Below are 24,603 nucleotides of genomic sequence, written 5' to 3' on the forward strand. Positions count from 1 at the left end.
GCTAAGAGCCTCTCCCTGACATAGTGGTAATGCACCTCAATGTGCTTTGTGCGAGCATGAAAAACTAGGTTCCTCGCAGCTGCCAATGCGCTTTGACTGTTAGTGTAGATAGTGTTGGCAGTGTCCTGTCCAACACCCAAATCAGCCATAAGGCGTCTGAGCCATACACACTCAACCGTAGCTATGAAGACTGCCCTATACTCAGCCTGACAACTCAAAGTGGCCATAGTAGGTTTCTTCTTGCTCAACCATGATATACATGAACTGCCAAGCATGAAACAAAAACCACTTGTGGACACTCGCGTGTCAAAACAACCAGCCCAATCTGAGTTCGAAAAAGCATGTAAGTCTGGCGGCAATGATCCCCCCTTGGGATAAAACAAGCCAAGATGTAAAGTGCCACTAAGTTAGCGGAAAATCCTCTTGACAGCCTGCCAATGCTTAGGCCCTAGGCTATGTATACATTTGTTGACCTGTGAGACTGCAAACTGAATATCCGGCCTTGTGTTGCATACATAAATGAGGCAGCCAACAACAGTTTGATAAAGAGTGACATCAGCAGGATCGCCAGCATCATGTAGACTCAACTTCAAACGTGTTTCCATGGGAGTGGCAATAGGTTTGCAATCCTCAAGTCCAAACTTACATAACAATGTCTCTACGTAACTTTTCTAACACAAGGCAATACCACCATCACACTGCTTAAATTGTATACCCAAGTAATGATGCAACAACCCCAAATATTTCATCTTGAAAGTAGCATTCAAATCAGCCTTAAATCAGTAATATGTCTCTCATTTGGTCCAGTGATCATCAAATCATCGACATAAAGAACCACAATGAGAAGTACATCACCCTCACGCTTTACATACAATGTGCTTTCTGTTAACTGTTACAAAAGCCTCGTTTGACCAAATGAGTGTCAGCTTTCTCATACCAAGCACGAGGAGTTTGCTTCAACCCATACAAAGCCTTCTTACATCTGCACACTTTGTCCTCTTGTCCTTTTATGACAAAACCGCGAGGCTGCGTTACATAAACTTCCTCAAATATGTCACCATTCAAGAAAGCAGTAACAATGTCTGATTGATGTACATCCCAACCAAAATGAGCTGCCAATGCACATAGAAAACGCACAGTAGTCATACTACAAGTGGGAGCAAAAGTCTCTTTATAATCTATGCCTTTTTGCTGTGCATAACCCTTTGCAACAAGTCGAGCCTTATGGCGATCGATCTCACCATCCGACTTGCGTTTCAACTTGTAAACCCACTTCGTACCAATGGCCTTTTTGCCAGGAGGCAAGTCACATAAAGTCCATGTGTCATTTTCTATAAGTGCATCATATTCTGATTGCATGGTAGCCATCCAATTTTCTGAATTCTGTGCTTCATCAAAAGATAGAGGCTCCTCAACATCATGTAAGCTAGACACAGCCAAAGCATAACAATCTGATGCATAAGATGCATGGCAAGAGCCTGAACGAGTACCACTAGACAAATGTGCATCCAATTTACTGTCATGCAAAGTGTGCACCAACCATTTTGGCATACCTCTAGCCTGCGCATTTTCAGCCCTTTCCTCATCAAGTACATCATGTACATCTGCATCAATAATAGGCTGATCTGTAACATTTTCAAAACCCCCATAGGATGTACATTTGCCTCATTGGAACTTACATTCGTATTTCCACCACCGAAAAGAGGCAACAAAGTGTCATAAATGTCCTTGGAGCTTACATTACTGTCTCTAGTACATGACAACAAGGGCTGAACAGAATCTTCCACAAACACTACATCCCGTGAAACCAGAATCCGTTTTGTTTGCGGATGATACAACCTGTAACCTTTTCTTTCAGCACTATAACCAACAAAAATACATTTGACAGCCTTATCATCCAATTTTCTGCGCCGTGTTTGTGGCACCAAAGCATATGCCAAACAACCAAAAACATGCATGTTCTCAATAGAAGGCTTTCTATCATGCCATGCTTTATATGGAGTAATAGACTGCAAAGCTTTCGTAGGACACTTGTTTAGTACATAAGTGGCACACATGATGGCCTCAAGCCAAAAAAAATGAGGCAAAGCTTGACTTTTGACCATACATCGTGCCATTTCCGTAAGTGACCTGTTTTTCCTCTCAGCAACACCATTTTTCTGAGGTGTATAAGGCACTGTACATTGGTGTTTTATCCCATGACTAGCCAGAAATGCATTGAATTCATGAGACATATACTCCCCCCATCGATCAGAACGGAGGGTGCCCATAGTACATTTCGAGACATTTTCAGCCATAGCCAGAAATTGTATGAAGCACATAAAAACTTTGGACTTCGCTTTAAGCGGAAATACCCATGCATGCCTGAGTAATCATCAATGAAAGTCACGAAGTAAAGGTAATTGCCCAAGGACGGAGTTTGCATGGGCCCACAAACATCACTATGCACAAGCTGCAACCTGCATGTGGCCCAAACTGAACCATCCTTTGAAAACTTAGAACGCTGCATCTTACCCAAAATACAGCCTTCACAAACATGTTTGACATGTGCTTCAAGAGGCGGCAAAGAAGCAACCATATCAGATTTTTGCAAACGCAACAAATTGGTAAAATTGAGATGACCAAAACGTGCATGCCAAAGTTTTGCATATGAAATAGGCCTTGAATCTGCAACAGCATTTGCAAAATTTTTTCCATACTTGTCATACAAAGTGAGCTTATACAGCCCACGACACAAAAGGCCAGATGCAACAATTTCATCACCAAAACTGAGATCATGAATTGTACATCAGTCATCCACAAATTTGACTACAAGTCCAAGTCTAGCAAGTGCGGATACAAACAAGATATTCTTCTTGATCCAGGTACATAAAATGCATCAACACATGTGAAAGAACTTCCATTTGCAGCAGTAAGCACAATCTTTCCAACTCCCTGACCCGGATAAGAGGCATTGTTGGCACAAGTGACTGAATTTCCATGAGGGACAGACTTGAGAGAGGTGAACAATTCACGATGTGAGGTAATGTGCTTTGTAGCACCACTATCGAAATACCACACATGTGAATCTGCAGCAACTGACAAGCATGCATCATGGACAACAGGATTGTAAGTGCACTCTATGCTAAAAGTCCATTTTGCATCAACATCAGCAACACAGTCTCCTTTCACAAAAGACTCAACAATGGCTGCATTTGTAGTGGAACCCTCTTTCTTTTTAGCCTCTTTGGCCTTCAACTTAGGACATGACTTGATCAAGTGATCATTAGCTTTACAATAATGGCAACGCATTTTCTTTTTGCCCTTATCACCAGAATTTCCAGACGAATTGCTGCCAGCAGAAGCATTAGGAACAGAATTTTTTCCACTCGCAGCAGAACCATAAGAAGTGGCTGTATTGCTATTACCACCCTTTCTCTAAGAAGCAATAAAAGCCTGTTCAACTGCACGCTGCCTAGTCTTGTTTTTTCTAGAAAGTGACTCTTGTAACAACAATGTGCATAATGCATCAAACTTGACAACTTCAGGATTTTCTTGGGTCATAAGTCTCCAACTACTAGCAAAAGTCTGGTATGAATCTGGTAAGGCATCAAGAACAGTTTGCACAAGGGAACTGTCTGAAATGACTTCACCTGGAGAAATAAGTTGCTCATTGATATCCTTGACACTAGCAAGGAAAGTGTCCATATCATCTTCTTCATGCATATTCTTTGACTCCAGCTCTTTACGCAGCAAAGCAATTTTAGCCTCATTGCGACTTGCATAAAGACCAGCCAAAATATCCCAAGCCTATTTTGCAGATTTTGCTAAACGGATGTGAGGAACAATGGTGCGCTTCACAGACAATGCAATCAATGCATGAGCCTGCACATCCTTTACATCCCAACGAGATGGTTCTGCCGTAGGCAAAACAACTCTAATAGCAGCAATCCTTGCAGCAAGACCTGCAACATCCTCAACATCGTCTACATCCTCAGAACCAAGACGTACATCAATGCCCTGCACAATATTCCAGACGCCCTTTGAAACATGAACGTGTTGCATCATATAAGCCCACATAGAGTAATTGTCCCCATCCAACCTGTGCTCATCAGCAAACATCTTGAAGACATCTATGTTATTGTCAGCCATGGTAAATGCTGCACCTGATGTGAAAACTGCCCAAAAATAGGAGAAACAGAGCGGGAACAACACGTGCTATATAGCACAAACCATAGAAGACTGTAAGGCACTTGTTATGCAAAAATCGGCACTGATAGAAATTATGCACAAAATGACAAAATTGCTTGTGCAAACCTGCATGTAGTGGAAACGGAGGCCGAAATGAGCCCGAATCAGAAATCTAAGCAGACTGAGATCTACGAGTATATCCAAAATGTTTTTCAACCTACAAACGCTCGCCAAACCTCACTCTAATCGGAGAGAGTGAGCAGGTGTGTGCTGGAGCAGCTGGCGACTAAGCTATGGAGGACGTAACCTGCTGTGATACCAATTGTTGGAATTAGTGTTGCAAAGAAATGCACACAGCTTGGAGAAGATGAAGGAAGCTCAAGGCACACAATAGAGAGTGTGTTACTTAGTGTGAAATGGAAAGATAGATAGACCTAGAGTGATGGGCGTATATACAATGCTCGGGGGAAAAAACCTCCTAAAGAGGGAAAAATTGACCCGGCGGTCCTAGTGTGTTCACACACATCACTACCACATGTATATGGTAACACGTCTCTATCAGTGTTGCTATCTGCGTTGCTATATAGTGATGCAGATAGCCACGCATATAGAGACGTTCCCGTAGCGACGCTGTTAGCGACGGTCTTAGCGATGCCAGGGACTATAAAAACCCAATGTATTTCCGTTGCTGAAAGAGTCACAAGTGTACATAACCTCTTGTAGTGGTAGTGGATATGGTTATTGGGTCTATTATAGGCTCAACATAACTACTCCTAGAAGGGGAATAGCATTGTCCACACAACAATGTATAGGTATTCTTATCATGAACGCTCCTATAGGTACCTCGTAAAAAAACCTAGTGAGATAGCACTAGCTAAATCATAGGAAGTGTACTCTCCAAGTTTGGCTATCTCTCTGATGTGCATTCTCTGATCCTCATTAGTATACAAGGGTCCAATGTCAAACATGTGTAAACATATAGTTTGAGGTGGCTCAAGGGTGTCTATGTGATCCTCAAGAAGGGTTAGCATGATACTCTCTACACTATCCTCCGGCATGTATCTATACAATGTACCAACAATTGAGAAGGTGATCTAATGGTTTTGGATGTTCTTAGGCTCTAACCATCTAGAAAATAAGTGTTTGACGGTCTTTTGGTTGAAGCTAGATATACCTCTAATGGGTGTCTACATGTATGTATACAGAAAATCTGTCTACCTCACCATGAACTAATAATATCCTATCAAATAGGACCTTAGGCTCTATGATCACAAAAGTCTATCAATCTAGGTCAAATCTAGCATCAATGAGGACCATATGAAAGTGCACTACCTAGGGTGGGTATAATCTAGCAATCAAAGAGCTATCCAAATGTTAATTTGGTGTCACTACGTGAAAACTGACTCTAAAATTGTCTCAAGAACCAAGTTGCGATCAAACATCGATCAATGTATCAAATTGGACTCTAATCATGCACAAGCATGTGATCAACGGTCAAATCAAGATGTCAAAATCTCGCACGTGAATGGTATTAAATACTGTAATCTCATCAATATCTAAATAGCATAATCTAGTCAATATCGAAGCCACAAGCAAATCTCTATAGCAAATCAGGGTTAAATGTGGTCAAGGGTGTAACTTGATCTCAAATGAAGCGAAAATAAAATAATGCGGGTGAATTGGCTCTAAAGCTTGTCAATAGACAAAATGTAGGCCAAAATCAAAATCTGTGTAAGAGCAAGGTCTATGCACGTACTTTGGCTTAAATCTGGTCAGGTCGGACATAATCTTGCAAAATTGAACTCTAAGACAAATGTGCCTGAACAAAGATGTATTGGGATGCTGATGTGTATAGGAAGCAAGGGCAAGAACGAAAGAGAAAAAGAAAAAAAGAAAAACCTTTTTTTAGTTTTTGTCCTTTTTGGAAAAAAACACAAAAAATGCAAAAAAGAGAAATGAACAAACCAAAAAGCAAAAGAACAAAAATATGCACAAAAGGAAAGATTGGCTTGTTGCAAAAAATTTATTATTTTTGGCCATGTATGAATTTTTATTGATTTTTTGTGATTTCAATTGATTTTAAGATTTTTTTCAATTTTTTGTGAATCTTCTAAAATTTTTGGTTTTTATTTGAATTCCTACTTTGTTTGGTTTTATTCGTATTATTTTTATAGGAATCGTGATCTTTTATTGTTTTTCTTTTTATGAATTTCAATTTTTTTGGGATTTTCTTGTGTTTATTTTATTTTCTTAAATGATTTTATTTTGTGTTTATTTGAATTTTTAAAATGATATTATGGAATTAAAAAAAAATATATATTTTATTCAAAACAAAAGTAAAACTAACACGAAACAACATTAAACCTAAATGAAATGGAAATGAAACTAAAATAAAATTTAAATATGAAATTCAAATAAAATAAAATTGAAAATAAAATGAAATGAAATGAAACTTAACAAAACAAAAAATTACTAATCAAAAGAAATTAAAATGAGCCAATTAAGGTGGTGTACACGTTGCAGGAGATGGCGCAGCTAGGAAATGAAGTGAAAAAAAGGGGGCAATCAATTTGGCACATACAACCGGGGGGGGGGCGGAGAGAGAGAGAGAGAGAGAGAGAGAGAGAGAGAGAGAGAATTTATCGATTTAAAATGGACACTCTAGATTAGTTGTTCATATCATGTTGTTTTGTTTTCTATTTTTAATAAAAAATAATAAAATTTAGATGCAAAATATAGCAAAAACATTATCCTTTTTTTTTCAAAATTAGGTTGCCATTTTAACTCAAAATGCAACAACAATGGATTTTTTAATCCAAAGTGCCAATCAAAATCAAATCATTTTGGGCCGTTTAAACCTTTCTTATACAATGTTGACCCAAAACTTAGTTTAAATAGCACTCTAAGTAGGAAAATTTCTGCACATTGGTAGAACCACTATCAATCATTCCATTTTGCACATCAATGTACACATATAAATTAAATTCAAACATGCACTTTAAGCACAATCACTTAACAAGAATACATACATACAATTCTATTGCAATTTTGACAACATTTTGATGCATATAGAATGCTCAAAACCATGAACCATAGAAACCAATAGTCACAAACATCCAATTTATTTTCATCAACCAAAAATGCCATAGCACATTGCTTATACATAGACATACGCTAATACACTTAAAATTTCATTAAAATTTATGCACTTAATCTTCAATCAAAACTTGCACATAAATCAACAAATAAGTGGATTCATGTACTCACATTTGCACCAAAATTGAGTTGATTTTCCACCCCAATTGACGCTTCCATCAATGTGTGTGTGTACATTTATGTGTGTCTTGGGGGTCATTGTAGCATCGGCCTAATCACAACATAGAGAGAAGCCATAGAAGGGGCTTCCTTTAATCAAACACACAACCCTACTTACTAATCACTTTGTACACATTATGCGACTGAAATTAGCCTTTACATTAATCACCCTATTCACAACCCTTAATCACACACATATGCAAGCAATGTAATTAACATGCCCACTTCACATTAGTGTGGCCATTCTGGTCCAAGCCCTCAATGTTACTTTGCATGCACACACACTAATTACACACTTTGTAGAGAGATAAAGAGAATGAAGGAAAAGCCTTCACACACCATGTCGAGTTGTGTGGCTATAAGAGATTAATAAGAAAGGGATTAGAGATCTAGAATTCATTAATACAACTTCACATACACATAATCAATGCTAAGTGGATTAACAAGAAGAAAACTAATGCATGAAACCAATAGATTCTCTATTGATTCTGAACATTGCTAGTGTCGTTCGATGCTTAAATTGATTTTGACCATGAGGTTGATAATTGAATTTGTTTCTATTAGCATATTGTCCTTATGCAACATGGTGAAAGGACATGAGTGGACCTATGTGCACGAGTTGTGTGCCGGGAAGAATACAACTCAATTGAAATGCAAATCTTGTGGCCACAAGTTCAGTGGTAATGCAACTAGAATCAAAGAGTTTTTTTTTATAGTCCCTGGCAATGTTGAAAAGTGTATGGCATTGCAAAGACATATTCATGTTAGATTTCCTAGGTACTCTCGCAAAGTAGAGATGATTATTGTAGCTAAAAAGAAAGGTGGTACCTTTAAAGAAGTTTCTACGGATGTTGAAATGTCCATTGGCGATGAGGAAATGGAGCATGTGTTTACACAAGTAGCTGAGCAATGTTCTCCTCAGCTGACTCCTCTTGATGGGCATGCTTATGTGTGTCAGATGCAAGAACGTCTAGAACAACGTTTTTCTTCAGATTCTTTAGTTGGTTTTACAAAAAATAAGTTTTACAAAATATTTGTAGAATAGGACTTCTTGACTCTCCTCATGCAGTCAAGCTACACATCCTCTTTCCTTTTCCACCACTAACCACATGGCCTTCACTTTCCAACCCGCCTTTGCATAGCCTAAGAGGCTTTTCACGTGAAGAAATTTCTTTAAAGCATTGAATCCCTACCTTTGTCCACATAGCCACATAAATCATACACAACACGAACTCTTTTGTCCGCACTGGGTCTTCACACATGGTTTACAGATTCTAGCACACATATGTAAGCATCCTTGACACTTCTTTCCATGCTTTTTGGCATCGACAATTTTTTTGCACTAGCATTCTTTAGAAAACCCACCTTTCAAGGGTTAAGAAAACTTCAAAAAAATCCATTGAATCTCCAAAATTTTCCCCTAATTTCCATGTCCTACCATTTTTTGCTCATGGACTAGAAGCCCAAGTTGCAAAGAAATACCATAAGCTTGCATTCCTAGATCCAAATCAACCTATTGCTGCTGCACTTTGACCATCCCAAGATCGCAAATGGATGCCATGAAAATAAAATAAATTATCTGAACTACCTCTGTGTCAATTGAACCCGACTTCAACCTATCGTATCTTGGCAACCGCAAGTTTGATTAATGAGTTGTCAACTCCAACCAACTCCACACGATGCACAATATTCTCTAGAACCCTTGCAAGCCCAAAAACTTCATGATGGCATTCCTATCAAGGCAGTCAAATCATGCCAGATTTGGCCCCTTGAAAATTTCATCTAGCCATAACTTGCCCATCCAAATATTGATCGATAATCCAAAAATATTGGCATGCATCACAATTTGAGCACTTCAAATCTATCCACTGACATAAGATTTGACCGTATATGTTCATCTGCCCAATCCGTTGGGGATCTACAAAGTATTCCAACTTTGCATTGAGGTATCTTTCACACTGTAGCTTTGCTTGAGGAGTTGTCTGGATCGGCTCGTGAAGCATCTTTAAGACCACATTCCCAGGCACAATTCCAGCACTTGAGATACCTCACCTTGCCAAATTGATTAGAACCCATTGGAGCCATTTTGGAATAAGAAACCATCTTAGACATACATTTGAGTAACCACCTGCCTACCCACGTCCTTTGTATTGGCTCTAGCACTCTATCATGCACCTGTAGGCACCCATAGCACTACATTGTCAACTAGAACATACCAACTTTGGCTTCACAATCATAACAATGTTTTTTTTAAATCATCGTAGTTGTCACTCTCTTGATAGGCCAATGAACAAGATTGATGTTGCATACATCAGATTGTGCAAAAATACCAGTCTCACCAATGTAGGATTTTTCAATACCAATAATGATTTTATCTTTGCCTAGCTTGCCAAACTTTACAAAATCAAATGGACATACATGCATGACAACCCCTTTGGCTACTACACATGTTTTGCTTTCATCTCATAGATGAACCCTCTTACGCTTCCAAACCTCCTTGTAGCTCATTTCATCATATTGTGACTTCAATGCTCCCATTCATCATATTGTGCCTTCAATGCTCCCATTGCTTTATCAATCTTATGCATAGAAACCCCTTTGTATTGCATCTCATTTCATATGTTGTAGCAACCCAATACTCCATTTCACAATATTGTGTAAAGCATCTACCACTATCAATGCATCCATTATTAAAAATGGAATGAGTGTTTTCTTCTAAAAACACAATCAAATGACACCAATACATTGCCTTCCCTAATAAGCACACCAAAACAATATGAATTTGGGTCTATTTCACATACACTCCCAATGGCAACCTTTCAATGTAGCTACAAACATGCATACTCTATCACCATGATTAAAACCCACACCTCTAAGAAGGTTTCGACAAATATTTGTTAAAAAAACCATCACAAAGTATTTGGACAATTACATGGAAAGTTTGTCAATACAGATCTTTGTACATTAACCATATTATGACCATATGGTGCTTTGTTGTTTATGTCATTGGACAAGAAACATAGAAAAATGACATAGTATGGCCCTAGAGTGCTCTATGCAGCTGCAGCAACCCAAGGGACACCTATATTGCCTTAGGCGGGTAAACTTGTCAAGCTTTGTAGATGATTCATGGAGATTATATGTGCATCCTATGGACCTAGGGCCAAAGGGTTCTATATGTAGGTGTGAAAAGTGTCCCACATAGCCCAAAAGGTGATTAAAAAGGATACCCTATGGCCTAAGGACTGATGCATGGTTTTTAGGACCCCTTTTGAAGATGCAATAAAGGCACAGTCAGTTGTTGGGGAGATGAGGATACTCTAGTCCAAGGGATCTCGAAAGAGAAGAAAAATCTACTTCAAAAGCACCAAAGAGTAAAAAGTGCCATGGACAGAAGATACGTGGGAACGAGCTCTTATGCATGCCTACAACCTATATCTTACAGAATAGCCCATTCTAGGTGTGAATTTCTAGTGAAATTTACACGAGGATGTTTGTGTGGACTCACAGCACAGCATACTCCGTTTTCACTTTTTTATCGACAGTAAATATTTTTTACCACAGTAAATATTTTTTACCTACAATAAATATTTTTCACCTACATGGTAAATACAAATCACTTTTTACCTACAGTAACTTTTTTTACCCATGGTAAATATTTTTTACTGCACCATAAGTATTTGGTAGGTAGCAGTTCACTGTTACTAGAAGCAGTGATTGGGCATCAACAATGCAGTTACAAGAGGAGAAAAGGGAAAAATCTTATGGTAAAGGTGAGTCAACAGGGATAAAGACTTTTGAGTTGAAAAGAGACGCTGATTTTTTCAAAGAACACATGTCAAAAGAAGCCATGGTTGAGGATTTTTTTGAGAACTTGATATTCAGGAGGACCCAGCAGGTCCCCCCCCTGACATGTGCAGAACCTCCAGTTTCAACAGCCACCTTACCTGCTCTTAAATGCTGGTCAAGGCCTTATCCCCATGTGTCACAATCAGAAAAATCAGCATTTACCCTCCCCTCTCACATCACTCTAGAGAATATCTTGATGGTGACATATCAGGTGACCTCAATCTGTTGACCACCCTAAGCAAAAAGTAACCCCAATCAACGGATTTAAGCATGTTTATCCCTAATCCTAAACCCTCTCAAAAACCTATATAAGGAGGCCTTCTCTCACTCAAAACCAACACTTCACCCCCTTCACCAAGCAATGAATCTATGACGACATTGCTCACAACGAGGAGCTATGGATGGAGCTCTACTCTCTCTCCCTCTCTCTCTCTCTCTCCCTCTAGTATGCTACATTACTAGCCCTAAAACCTAAATAAGGAGTCTTCTCTCATGCTCCATGGCCACCATCCTCGCCATCATTCTCTAAGGTATTGATGTGTTGCTAGTAGGATCATACCTACTTGTTGGGTTGATTGTTTTTGACAAGGGATTATGCCATCCTTGGCTTGCTTCTCTATATCCTTGTTATGTATGATCAGATGCCGTTGTATTGTTAAGCTGATGTCTTGTGTATATATATGCTACATAAGGTCCCTAAGCTTCGTTTCTATGTGTTTTGCCATATGTTTTGATGCCATCATAATGCCAGAAGTCTCACTTGCCTATGTGCACTATGTGTGAGGTCCCTAAACCTTTTAATTTAGGGTGGTGCCCCCTTTGTTTTGTTCTTTGCTTGTTTGCATGAGGCGTGGTTTGTGGAGTGTGCACGAGTACAGAGGCCACCCGATTGCACTGCTCTTTTTCCCGCTATCATTTTGGTGCCCCCACGGAGGAGGGCTACACAGACCTTCAGTTCACAAGCAATGAAGATGTGCAATCTACAACATGGACGAATGGCGTGAGGAGTTTGCAAATTGGACAACAGAAGAGGAGGAGGCTTTAGAGGCCTTAAAAGCTTTCATCGAGGTCTTGTTACCAGGTTGCAGTGTCATTGAAATTCAAGAAGTAAGTTCTTCTACATGCCTTGTTCGTGATCGTCGCCAACGAAGGAGAGTAAGAAGAAGAGCTTGATATACCTCTCCTCTCAACCTATGAGTGCTCCAGAAACCTCCAACGCACACTAGCTTGAAATATTCTACATCAACATACACGAAGGTACTGTGACACACATTAAGGGAAGAGAAAGCATCACCAGACCTCTCTTTCCTGAGGAGCCGACTAAGAGGAGGAAGATCACCTCTACACCTAAGTGGCCCAAGGCCGCAGCGCGTGCTCAAGCGTAAGGTAACATTTGGCTTAATCTCATTAATAAGGGATTACATGACCACTACAGGCAAGAAAAAGGCTAGTGAGCAACCAACTTCAACCTCCAACTTGCAACCACGACTCTCACCCCTAAATCCTCCTGAAGCAAAGAGGCGAAGGCTTGCCTACAAGATTGCCGCCCGTCTGCGAGTGCTCCCAGTGCACTTTGTGAATCCAGACACCACCAATCCCAAGCCAACCTCCTGTCTGCGTGAAGATCACTTTGGATATTGTCCAAAGTGCTTTGGAGACCGGGTGAAAAGCCTCCCTGCCCTACCTTTGCTGCTGATTTTCAAGAAGTTATCTCAATCTAAGGAAACTATCTTAGTTGATGATGTGCTGCACATTAATGGTGTCACTTTCATTCGTCATGCTGATTATGGTAATAGCATCCAATTTTTGCTTGCTAAAAGGCTCATCATTGTACAAAGTGTTGCCATCACGCCTTACGTCTTCACAGATGCATCAGGAAGAGTCGAAGTGATCCGAGGTGCTGACCTTCTGTGGCTGATCAGGCTCATTGGTCCCAAGGTGGTGCAACTAAGCTAGGCTCTTGTGTGTAAGTATGGTTGCCAATAATGAGAATGATGATCCCCGCATGTTTCCTTTCCATTTTGTGCATCATATCCGTGTGAATATTTGTATTGATAGAAAAATCTTTTATCAGCAAAGAATAGCCCTGTTGTTTGGAGCCGAGAGACTTGGGGAAATCTTGCGCTCTCCTCATCCTGTCATTCTACCCTTACTAGACTATTACCATTCCTTTGATGTGTCGATCTTCATCCTATTTTGAGCTAAGTTGTGCTAAAGCTCCAAATTGTAATTACCATACTCTATTTTAAAATAAATTGGAGCTGTTTGTGTAATTGTTTACTCTCTCACTTATGGCCTTCCCTAATTTTTATGGTAAGCTTGGGGAGGTTGCTCCAGACTTTTTGGATAATTTGGAAATGGCCTTTCTGGTATCGGGAAGGGATGACGAAGCTACTAAGTTAAGGGCCTTTCCTTTGGTCTTGAGGGAAGGTGCAAAATTATGGTATCAAACTTTGGCACCTGAAGAAAGAAGAGACTGGGAGTCCTTAAAGATGGCCTTCATCAAAGAATTTCACCACCATGAGCCTCCAGAGGAGATATGGAGACAGCTCTTAGAGCTACGCCAAACATCACCCAATGACTATAGAAGCTATGAAGGAAAGTTTTCCAACCTGTGGGAGAAATGGTGTGCATCACTAGGTGAAAGAGAAAGGGCGCCAGAATGCCTAAAGAAGGACTGTTTCCTGGCAGGGCTTTACCCCATCCTTCGAGAAAAGGTAAAAGGTAAATTCCCAGATACCTTTGATAAAGCTATGACTTATGCAAGGGAGAAGGATAGGAAGTTAAAATTCCAAGCTCAACTACAAGGGGGAATGGAGCCTCCACCGCTAGCTCAACCTACGGCAAGGGTAGTAGCAGGGACAGGAGCAACAGACCAAGAGTCCTCTCAACAAGAATTACTTCAACAAATCACCAATCAACTAGAGAGCCTGTCCATCAATCTGGTTCAAGGTGTAAGGGCTCCCCAACCAGGAAATGAACGAAATAGACAAGAAGGACAAAGGCAAGCACGTGAGTACATTTGCTACAACTGTGGAGAGGTAGGTCACGGCATATATTATTGCCCCCATCCACGACGCTATCAAGGAAATGGTAATCAAAGACGGCCTCCTCGCCAGCAAGTCACTCCTCCTCGAGCTAGGCCACTAAATGGACAAAATGCACACGTGGCTCCACCAATCCAAATATTGAGACCCCCTCCTCCACCACCACAAGCACCAGCAGAGATCCCTCCACTACCATCGGGAGGGGAGGACAGGGCTGTCTCTGTCATAAGTCTTGACAATGGTAAGGATAAAGGGAAAGAAAAAATGGAGGAAGTTGTTGCCATGCCAATAAAGAGAGTTAGGAGACAAAGAACTAATGAAATGGAAGCTTCAGAGCCGGGTAAAGGGAATGAGGGTTCCTCCCAAGTGATAGGAGACAAGAAAAGGAAGAGTAGGTCAAGGAGGCACATAGGAGTAGAAGACTTTCCACTTGGGGTAGGATCCATACCTTACGACCTGGTAGCAGATGTGAGTAAGCAAGGACCAAAGATTTCATGGCAGCAACTCCTCCACCTTTCCCCAAAGATGCGTAGAACCTGGTCTAAGATGGTCAGCACCAGGAGGGCTAAGGCAAAGTCAGTTGGGTCTATTAGTGCAAGAGGCATGAAGGATATCGTGCCAGTCATTGATGCAGAGATTAAGAGTCAGCGAGTCTTCAATGTGTACATAGATGGTGGAGCCGAGATTTGTGTTATGACAGAGAAATTAATGCACAGGTTGGGTTTGGAAGTAAACGAGCAAACTTCCTTACAAGCTAAGATGGCAAATAATGTAAGGGTGGCTTGTGTGGGAAAGGTTAATGGAGTGAAGGTTTCAGCTTTTGGTGTGGAAATCTCAATTGATGCTTATGTGATCCCAACTAAGGGGGAGGGCTATCCGCTAATCCTTGGAAGACCTTGGCTTATGGCTATGAAAGCTAGGCAAGATTGGGAGACAGGTTCCCTTGAGTTGCGACCAAATCATAAGGTAGGTGGCAAGCAACAAAAAATTGTGTATGACATGAAGCAGGGTAGACAACAAGACCTAGAGATGGAGACTTCTATGGATGAATGGAGCACAAGCAGCTGCTCTTCATCTGAGGATGAGTCATCTGAGGAGGATGCTAGCTCTTTGGAAGTCATGGGTATAATACCGTGAAACCCAGAAGGAGAAGGTGGTCAAGACTCTCTAAACAAGGAAGAAGCCACAGGCTTAGAAGAGATGCTAGCTAAGGACCTACTAGAAGAAGAGAGAAACCCTATTTGCAGGTACTAAAGAAGCATGCTGGCCTCTTTATAACTGATTACGAGCACATTAAAGGAGTGACGGTAACCCAACACCATATCCAATTAAAGGAAGGTGCCAAACCAGTGGTGCAAAGGCTAAGGAGATTAGGGAAGTGAAACAAGATGCACTCTTAAAAGAAGTAAAAAGATTACTCAAGGCAGGATTTATCTACCCAGTGGAAGATTATGAGTGGGTGTCTCCAGTTGTGGTAGCACCAAAGAAAAATGGGAAGTGGAGGGTATGTGTGGATTACAAGCCTCTAAACGCAGCCACAAAAAGGGACCATTTTCCTTTGCCTTTTCAAGATGAAATACTAAATGAAGTGGCTGGTCATGAAAGGTACACAGTGTGTGATGGGTACTCAGGCTACTTCCAAATTAGAATTGCAGATGAAGACCAAAGAAAGACTACCTTCATAACACCTTGGGGGTGTTTTGCTTATAGAGTTATGCCTTTTGGTTTAACTAATGCCCCAGCTACTTTCCAGAGGTTTATGAACTTGGTGTTTCAACCTTACTTTGGTAAGTCCATACGAGTCTTCATTGATGATTTTTGCATTTACAGCTCTAGGGAAGTACATCTGTCCAAGGTTGATGAAGGTTTCACCCGTCTGGCCCAATTGGGTGGGCAATTGAATAAAGACAAGTGCCACATAGGTGAGAGCAAGGTCACTCTACTAGGCCATGTTGTGTCTCAAGATGGTATTGAGGCTGACCCTGAAAAGGTAAAGACATTGTTAGCTTTACCTACTCCTTCAAACGTGAAGCAACTAGTCTCCTTCATTCAAAAGGTTTGCTACATGGGACGATTCATACATCTCCTTTCTCAGGCAATCTATCCTTTGCAGCAGCTCACTAAACACACTACATTGACATGGAGTGAGGAGGGTGAAAGGTGCTTTCAAGAAGTTAAAACCATTTTGAGCTCATTGCCTGTCGTCCTACAACCCACATGGGGTGAATTATTCTATGTAAATCCTAGTGTAGGTCCAGAAGCTCTAGGAGCTGTCTTGATGCAAAAAGACCCAAAGACATCTCTCATGAGACCAGTCTACTTCTCTAGTAGAGTGATGACAGCTGCTGAAAAGGGTTTCAACGCAACTGAGCAATTGGTGCTAGCTCTTAAGTTTGCAGTGGAGAAGTTTCGGGCTTACTTACTTCCGAGACAATTTGTGGTGATCACAACTGAGGAGGTTTTTCCATATGCCCTACAACACATGGAATTGTCTCAAAGAATAGCAAAGTGGGTGGTGCAGCTTCAAGAGTTTGACTACACACTACAAGTAGAGGATTTCACCCGTGCTTGTTTGGCAGATGTCCTCACACAAAGGTGTTATGAGAAGGCCAAGAAAGAGGTACCTAGTAAGGTACCGCCTATCCCGGAGCCTGAAGTTCTACTGGGAGCACACAGTCTGTATTTTGATGGGGCTTACAAGAGGACCAAAGACAAGGCATCAGCAGGCATAGTAATATTAGGTCCAGAGAAGGAGAAGATATTTGCAAAAGGGTTTCATCTAAAAGAGGTTCATTCTAACAATGAGGCAGAGTACCATGCCCTTGTTTTAGGGTTGCAATGTTGTCTTTCTCAGGGCATCACAAAGCTAAATGTTTTTGGTGACTCCATGTTGATTGTTAAGCAAATGGTTGGCGTATGGGCCTGTAAAAATGACAAATTGTCTGTTAAGATGAGGGAAGCAAAGGCCTTGTTGAAGGGTTTTAAAGAAGTTCGAGTGCACTTTGTACCTAGAGATCAAAATCGAGAAGCAGATGCCTTAGCAGGTGAAGAACTACAAACTCTCATAGTAGGTGCTATCCTTGTGAAAAGTCCTTTATACCAGGGAAAGGAGGAGCTGCATGATTTACTTTACTTTCTTGAGCATTGTGAAGCACCCTCTGGTATGAGTAAAAGTGAACGTAGGTGGTTGGCAAAAAAGGCTACCAGCTATAGCTTAGTGAATGAGGACTTGTATTGTAGAGGGAAAGATGCTGTCTTAAGGAGAGTTCCTGCATCCCAAGAGATAAAGGATATTTTGTTTAGTTGTCATGAAGGTGTGTGTGGTGTCCACTTTGCACAAGAGATTACTAGCAGAAAGATTTTACAAGCAGGGTTCACGTGGCCAAGCCTCCATCGAGATGTACAACATTGGTGCCGCACATGTGAGGTTTGCCAAAAAGTTGGACCAAGGCGTCTTACCCATGAAAATCAGCATCCAATCAAAACCTATGGGCCATTTGAAAAATGGGGGATAGATGCAATAGGGCCACTACCTTGCACTCAATCAGGGAAGGAATACATCATTATAGGGGTGGAGTACATGACCAGATGGGCAGAAGCTCGTCCCACAAAGCGCATCACAGCCAAGGACGTGAGTGATTTCATTTTTGAATGCCTTTGTTTCCGTTTTGGCACACCTTTGGAGATTCTCTCGGATAGGGGACCGGGATTTCGAGCTGATTTAGTCGGGCAATTGATGAGCAAGTTAAAAATCAAGCGCAAGCACCCTACACCATACTACCCTCAGTGCAATGGTCTTGTGGAAAAGGTAAATGGTCTTATATGTAAAATCATCACTAAGCAAGTGCATTTACATCCTAAGGCATGGGACAAACACCTAGATGCAGCACTTTGGGCCTACAGAACATCCTTTAAAACATCCTTGGGGTATACACCTTTTCACTTGGTTTACGGGCAAGAGGCACTATTGCCTATAGAAGTGGAGCTAGCGAGCCTCCGAGTTCTAAAAGTACATCAAGAGGATAGTCAAGAGAAGCAGGTGGAAGGAAGAATCATTGATTTGGAGAGGTTAGGGCTAGATCGAGAGTCAGTAGTGAAGTACTATGCAGCCCAGGCGGAGAAGAAATGAAAGAAGTTCAATCGCAACCTTGTCAAGAAAGGTATCAAGGAAGGTTCTTTAGTGCTCAGATACAACAATCGCTTTGATCGCAGGAAGGATGGTAAGTTCTTGCTTAAGTGGGAAGGCCCTTTTGTAGTGATACAGAGGTTCTCAAATGGTAGTTACCAACTAGGTGACCTAGATGGTAAGGTACATCAGACCCCGGTAAATGGTTGGCGATTGAAGGCCTACCAATGTCGTCTTTCACAGCCATATGCTTGTGAAATCAATGCTAAGGATGGTTCAGAGGAGAGCTCATCATATTCGAGCTCCAACTAAGGTAACAATCATGTACATAGTCGTTTCAAAAAAAAAAAAAAAAAAAAAAAGGGAAAAAAAGAGAAGAAAAAAAGAAAAAAAGAGAATGCTACCAGTGAAAGCGGATATTGACAATGGATGGGGTATGGCTTTCAAGGGTCTAGGAGACCAGTTGTTAGTCATGGATGGATACAATTATTCATCAGAAAGGACTAAACAGGGTGCATCAGCCAAGAAAGCAGTAACATGGCAAATTCAATTGGTACCAGGTGGGTAAGTATTCAAGAGAACCCTATTGTAGCACAACCACAGCTAGAGGCATCAAATACCTCTAGCTTAAGGGGGAGGGCTATATGATGCATGGTTTTTAGGACCCCTTCTGAAGATGCAATAAAGGCACAGTCAGTTGTTGGGGAGATGAGGATACTCTAGTCCAAGGGATCTCGAAAGAGAAGAAAAATCTACTTCACAAGCACCAAAGAGTAAAAAGTGCCATGGACAGAAGATACGTGGGAACGAGCTCTTATGCATGCCTACAACCTATATCTTACAGAATAGCCCATTCTAGGTGTGAATTTCTAGTGAAATTCACACGAGGATGTTCGTGTGGACTCACAGCACATCATACTCCGTTTTCACTTTTTTTACTGACAGTAAATATTTTTTACCACAGTAAATATTTTTTTACCTACAGTAAATATTTTTCACCTACATGGAAATACAAATCACTTTTTACCTACAGTAACTTTTTTTACCCATGGTAAATATTTTTTACTGCACCATAAGATTTGGTAGGTAACAGTTCACTGTTACTAGAAGCAGTGATTGGGCATCAACAATGCAGCTACAGGAGGAGAAAAGGGAAAATCTTACGGTAAAGGTGAGTCAACAGGGATAAAGACTTTTGAGTTGAAAAGAGACATGCTGATTTTTTCAAAGAACACATGTCAAAAGAAGCCATGGTTGAGGATTTTTTTGAGAACTTGATATTCAGGAGGACCTAGCAGGTCCCCCCCTGACATGTGCAGAACCTCCAGTTTCAACAGCCACCTTACCTGCTCTTAAATGCTGGTCAAGGCCTTATCCCCATGTGTCACAATCAGAAAAATCATCATTTACCCTCCCCTCTCACATCACTCTAGAGAATATCTTGATGGTGACATATCAGGTGACCTCAATCTGTTGACCACCCTAAGCAAAAAGTAACCCCAATCAGCGGATTTAAGCATGTTTATCCCTAATCCTAAACCCTCTCAGAAACCTATATAAGGAGGCCTTCTCTCACTCAAAACCAACACTTCACCCCCTTCACCAAGCAATGAAGCTATGACGACATTGCTCACAACGAGGAGCTATGGATGGAGCTCTACTCTCTCTCCCTCTCTCTCTCTCCCTCTAGTATGCTACATTACTAGCCCTAAAACCTAAATAAGGAGTCTTCTCTCATGCTCCATGGCCACCATCCTTGCCATCATTCTCTAAGGTATTGATGTGTTGCTAGTAGGATCATACCTACTTGCTGGGTTGATTGTTTTTGACAAGGGATTATGCCATCCTTGGCTTGCTTCTCTATATCCTTGTTATGTATGATCAGGTGCCGTTGTATTGTTAAGCTTTTGTCTTGTGTATATATATGCTACATAAGGTCCCTAAGCTTCGTTTCTATGTGTTTTGCCATATGTTTTGATGCCATCATAATGCCAGAAGTCTCACTTGCCTATGTGCACTATGTGTGAGGTCCCTAAACCTTTTAATTTAGGGTGGTGCCCCCTTTGTTTTGTTCTTTGCTTGTTTGCATGAGGCGTGGTTTGTGGAGTGTGCACGAGTACAGAGGCCACCCGATTGCACTGCTTGTTTTTCCGCTATCAAGGGCCATTGGGTGCTCTATGTCAGTGTGTGAAAGGAAACCTTTTAAAATCCAACAAGCATCACAAAGGGGCACCTTATGGCCTTAGGACCGGTTAATTTTCATAGGTGTTTCATGAAGGGTACATATACATTCCTCAAGGTTACCTCACACTGTGTATATATGTAGGTGTTTTTTGATGAGTATATATAAATCTTATGTCCTTAGGGCTATGGATGCTAATTTTTTCTAGGTGTTTTTTGATGAGCATATATACATCCTATGGCCTTAGGGCCATAGAAGACATATTTAGGAATTTTGGGAATTATTCGAGTCCCATTTTTTAAAATGATATTTAAAATTGGAGCCTTTTTTAATTAATTTTGACTTGATGGTTGTTTGTGTGGAGCTTTGTGCCATATAAAAAAGAGTCACAAGCACATGAACAAGGGGCTCAAACTTAAGTTCAACCCTCACTTGGTGTTGTTGCTTCCTAGTAAATATAAAAGTTGTTTGGGTATATAGTGGGCATGCATCTCAAATCAAGATATCCATTTTTTGATAAAAAGGGAAATAAGGTCAATGTTTACTATTAAATTTTATAACCTCTTGCTAGGCATTGTGCTTGAGCCTCATGGCCCTTATGTGTCCCCATTCCATGCCCCTTTGTCTAAGCTAACTCCACCTCTTTTTAAGTAGTTTTGTGGGTACATAAGTGGCATGAGGCTAGAGATACCACCATGCTCAAGGTACCAATAGGACATGATGATCACACTCATAATTTGAGCCTCCATCTTGCTATAGGTATGTAAGGAGCATCCACCTTGCTATAGGTATGTAAGGAACATGACTCAATGATCAACCTTGTTTTAAGTACATATGAAGCAACACAAGGCTGGAACTCTTTGCCTTGGTCTAGGAAATGAAGGGGTAAGTTCAAGCCCCCACCTTGATCTAGGTATGTTAAGAACATGAGGCTCAAACATATGTTGAGCCTTATGTCTCATTAATACCTAAATCAAGGCTGAAGTTCAAACTCTTGCAGCTATGGCTCAAACTTAAGTTCTTGCTCATACTCTAGGTATGTAAGGGGCATGAAGCTCAAACTTGAGGTCAAGCAATCACCTTGTTCTAGGTATATAAGGGACATGAGGCTCAAACTTAAGTTCGAGCCTTTGCCTTGCTCCTAATTGATAGGTAAAAATTTGAGACTCCATCTTGTCCAAAGTTAGAAAGAGCATGAGGCTCGAACTTAAGTTTGAGCCTCTGCCTTGCTCCAAATTTATAGGTAAAGTTTTGAGCCTCCATCTTGTCCAAAGTCAGAAAGAGCACGAGGCTCGAACTTAAGTTCGAGCCTTTGCGTTGCTCCAAAGTTATAGGTAAAAATTTGAGCCTCCATCTTGTCCATGAGAATCGAACTTAAGCTTGAGCCTCCGCCTTGCTCTAGGCACGTAAGGGACATGAAAATTTAAACCTCCATCTTCCTCAAAATCAATAAAGCACATGAGGCTAGAGCCTATCGCCATGTTGGCTACAAAATGCACACCAACACTCACATCACATACTTTAAAAACTTAACTAAGGCTAGTAGAAAAACCTTTAAGCTTTTCAAACATATTAAACTACACACACTATAATCAAAACTAATCCTTGTGTGTTTGCATGGCACAATTGGCAAGGCATGAGCATGGCCATGCATAAAATCGTGCACATGATTTGAGCACTTGAGAAATTAACAGTAGATTAGCCAATTGATGAATGAATGGCATGCAGAGTTCTCGAAGCCTTGTCTAGAAAATTTCATGTTGCCCTTCAACTCCACCCCAATTACCAGTGCTTTCTCCCTTGCTTCTATTTCAGATTCTCTAATATCTCCATGTGGATGATTCTTTAAGAACCCGAGGAGTACAGAGGTTATAGGGAAACTCAGTATGCGCTACAAATGCTTTGCAAAATTCCAATCACTACTAGTAGGGTGATGGGGTAAAAGCACCAACTATCCTAGAAAACGTTGTTGACTCAAAACCGCAGCTTGCTATTCTTCCATATGCACACAACATGCCAACATGCACATTTCAAGCATTCTCAATTTTCAAAACTTTTGAGGGGCTACAAAATTTGACCCAACTCTCATAATCTCTCCTCGTAACATATAGAACTATGGTGTGTAAAGACGAGCTCTTGAGAGCATGAGTCCCTCCAACCCCTCGTGCTATTGGGTGGGACGGGACTCCAATATCTTTTATGCTAATGCCATTGCACGGGGATCATCTGGTTACGGCTACGTTATGCTCTGCAACACCATCTCCACAATCACCTACTACCATAATTTTCAACCACCATCTCCACTGTCACTGGCTTTAGCCACCTTCTGCAAGTCACCATCGCAATCATCAGCAAACTACCATCTCCACCGTCTGCATCTGCAAACATTTATCGTCACCAGCATCACGTGAGGCTATTGTCTGATGCCAGTGCAACTCATTCAAGGAGACCAATTTGGGGTTGTTATCTACCACCAATGGCACTGCACAAAGACCCGTGTGGGTTGTTGTCGGGGCTGTTGTCCCCGCCACTCGGCAGCTACATTGCCAACATCATCTTCTCAAGGACTTTCTTGTCTGCCGCTCAGGGAGACCTGGACGAAGAGGCCATTTCCTATCATGATCTTCAGTACCGTCTCTCTCACCTTCATCACATGCTATGAATGGCCGATGCGCTTTGCCCCTAGCATCTACTGCAGTGCAACACCCTAACGCCAATGAGTGGTATCAACTGACGGTGGTAGGGGAGAGCCTCTGTCATAATCTGACAACTTTGAGTTTGAGATAAAAAATTCAAATTAAAATGCATTTATTTAATGAGGCTCACTTGATTTTTTGTCTTGAGCTAACCAATGGTGCCCGCCATTCCATTTTCATGAGACCACCCAATGAGCACCCACACCCTTTTGCTAGACTTTAGAATAGCAATGTCTCAAAGATTTCATCTCGCTCGACCTCGAGTTCGAGCTTCAATGTTTCTTGGAGTTTCTAGATCAAGACTTTGAAGATGCACAAGAGTACTATGCACCCTCAACGAAGCATCAACCAGGAGTATGCACCCTCAACCAAGCATCGACCGAGAGTATGCACCCTCAACCAAGCATCGACCGAGAGTTTGCACCCTCACAAGAGGTTCTAGATGCAGACTTTGAAGATGCACAAGAGTATGTAGTCTCAACGCTTATTTGAAGAGGTTTTGGTTATAATGATACAAATATGTGCAAGCAAACTCCAAGGTAGTCAGCTTGCAAGATCTTTACAAGTAGTCTTAGAATTGAGAAACCTCTTCTCAATGTCTATGTTAGCACAATTTGGAACGCCCACTTTGTTTGTAAGCATTTTCAAAGAGCCTTGATTCAAACTTTTAGTCTTGACAATATCTTTTGAGACAAAACTTTTGACAATGTCCCTCATGGAGCTACTGGTCATTGGTGAGGATATGTATTCGTCATGAAAACTAACCATTCAACTTGTATCTTCTAATGTATTCTCACCCTTTATGCTTGCTTGCACAACTACAATAGGCACAAGCTATAGATGACACACACCCTCAACCAAGCGTTTGGGTCTCAAAAAATCTGTCGGCATGATCCTTGTCTCTGAAAAAGCATACTTTCAAAATCTCACAATAGTTCTCAAGGAGAGGATGTGCACCACTCTTGGAGTGTTAGCGTCAAGCATATGCCTCATGATCAGACATATTTTACACCTTCTTGCACAACCTACATGCAACATGTGTCAGAAGCATGGGGTTCCAGCCTCCAAGCCAAAACTTAGAGTTTGGTAAATAACACACACTTGTTTAGCACTTTGTGTAGATCTATGTATACATGACAATTGCTTGCAAGATGAAGAAGAAAATCCTTCTCATGCTAGCGTTCATTTAGTTGTAGACAAGAATGATGTGCATCCTCA

The sequence above is a fragment of the Adiantum capillus-veneris genome, chromosome 15, assembly GCF_014529385.1.
Source record: "Adiantum capillus-veneris isolate H3 chromosome 15, ASM1452938v2, whole genome shotgun sequence".
NCBI lineage: Eukaryota > Viridiplantae > Streptophyta > Polypodiopsida > Polypodiales > Pteridaceae > Adiantum > Adiantum capillus-veneris.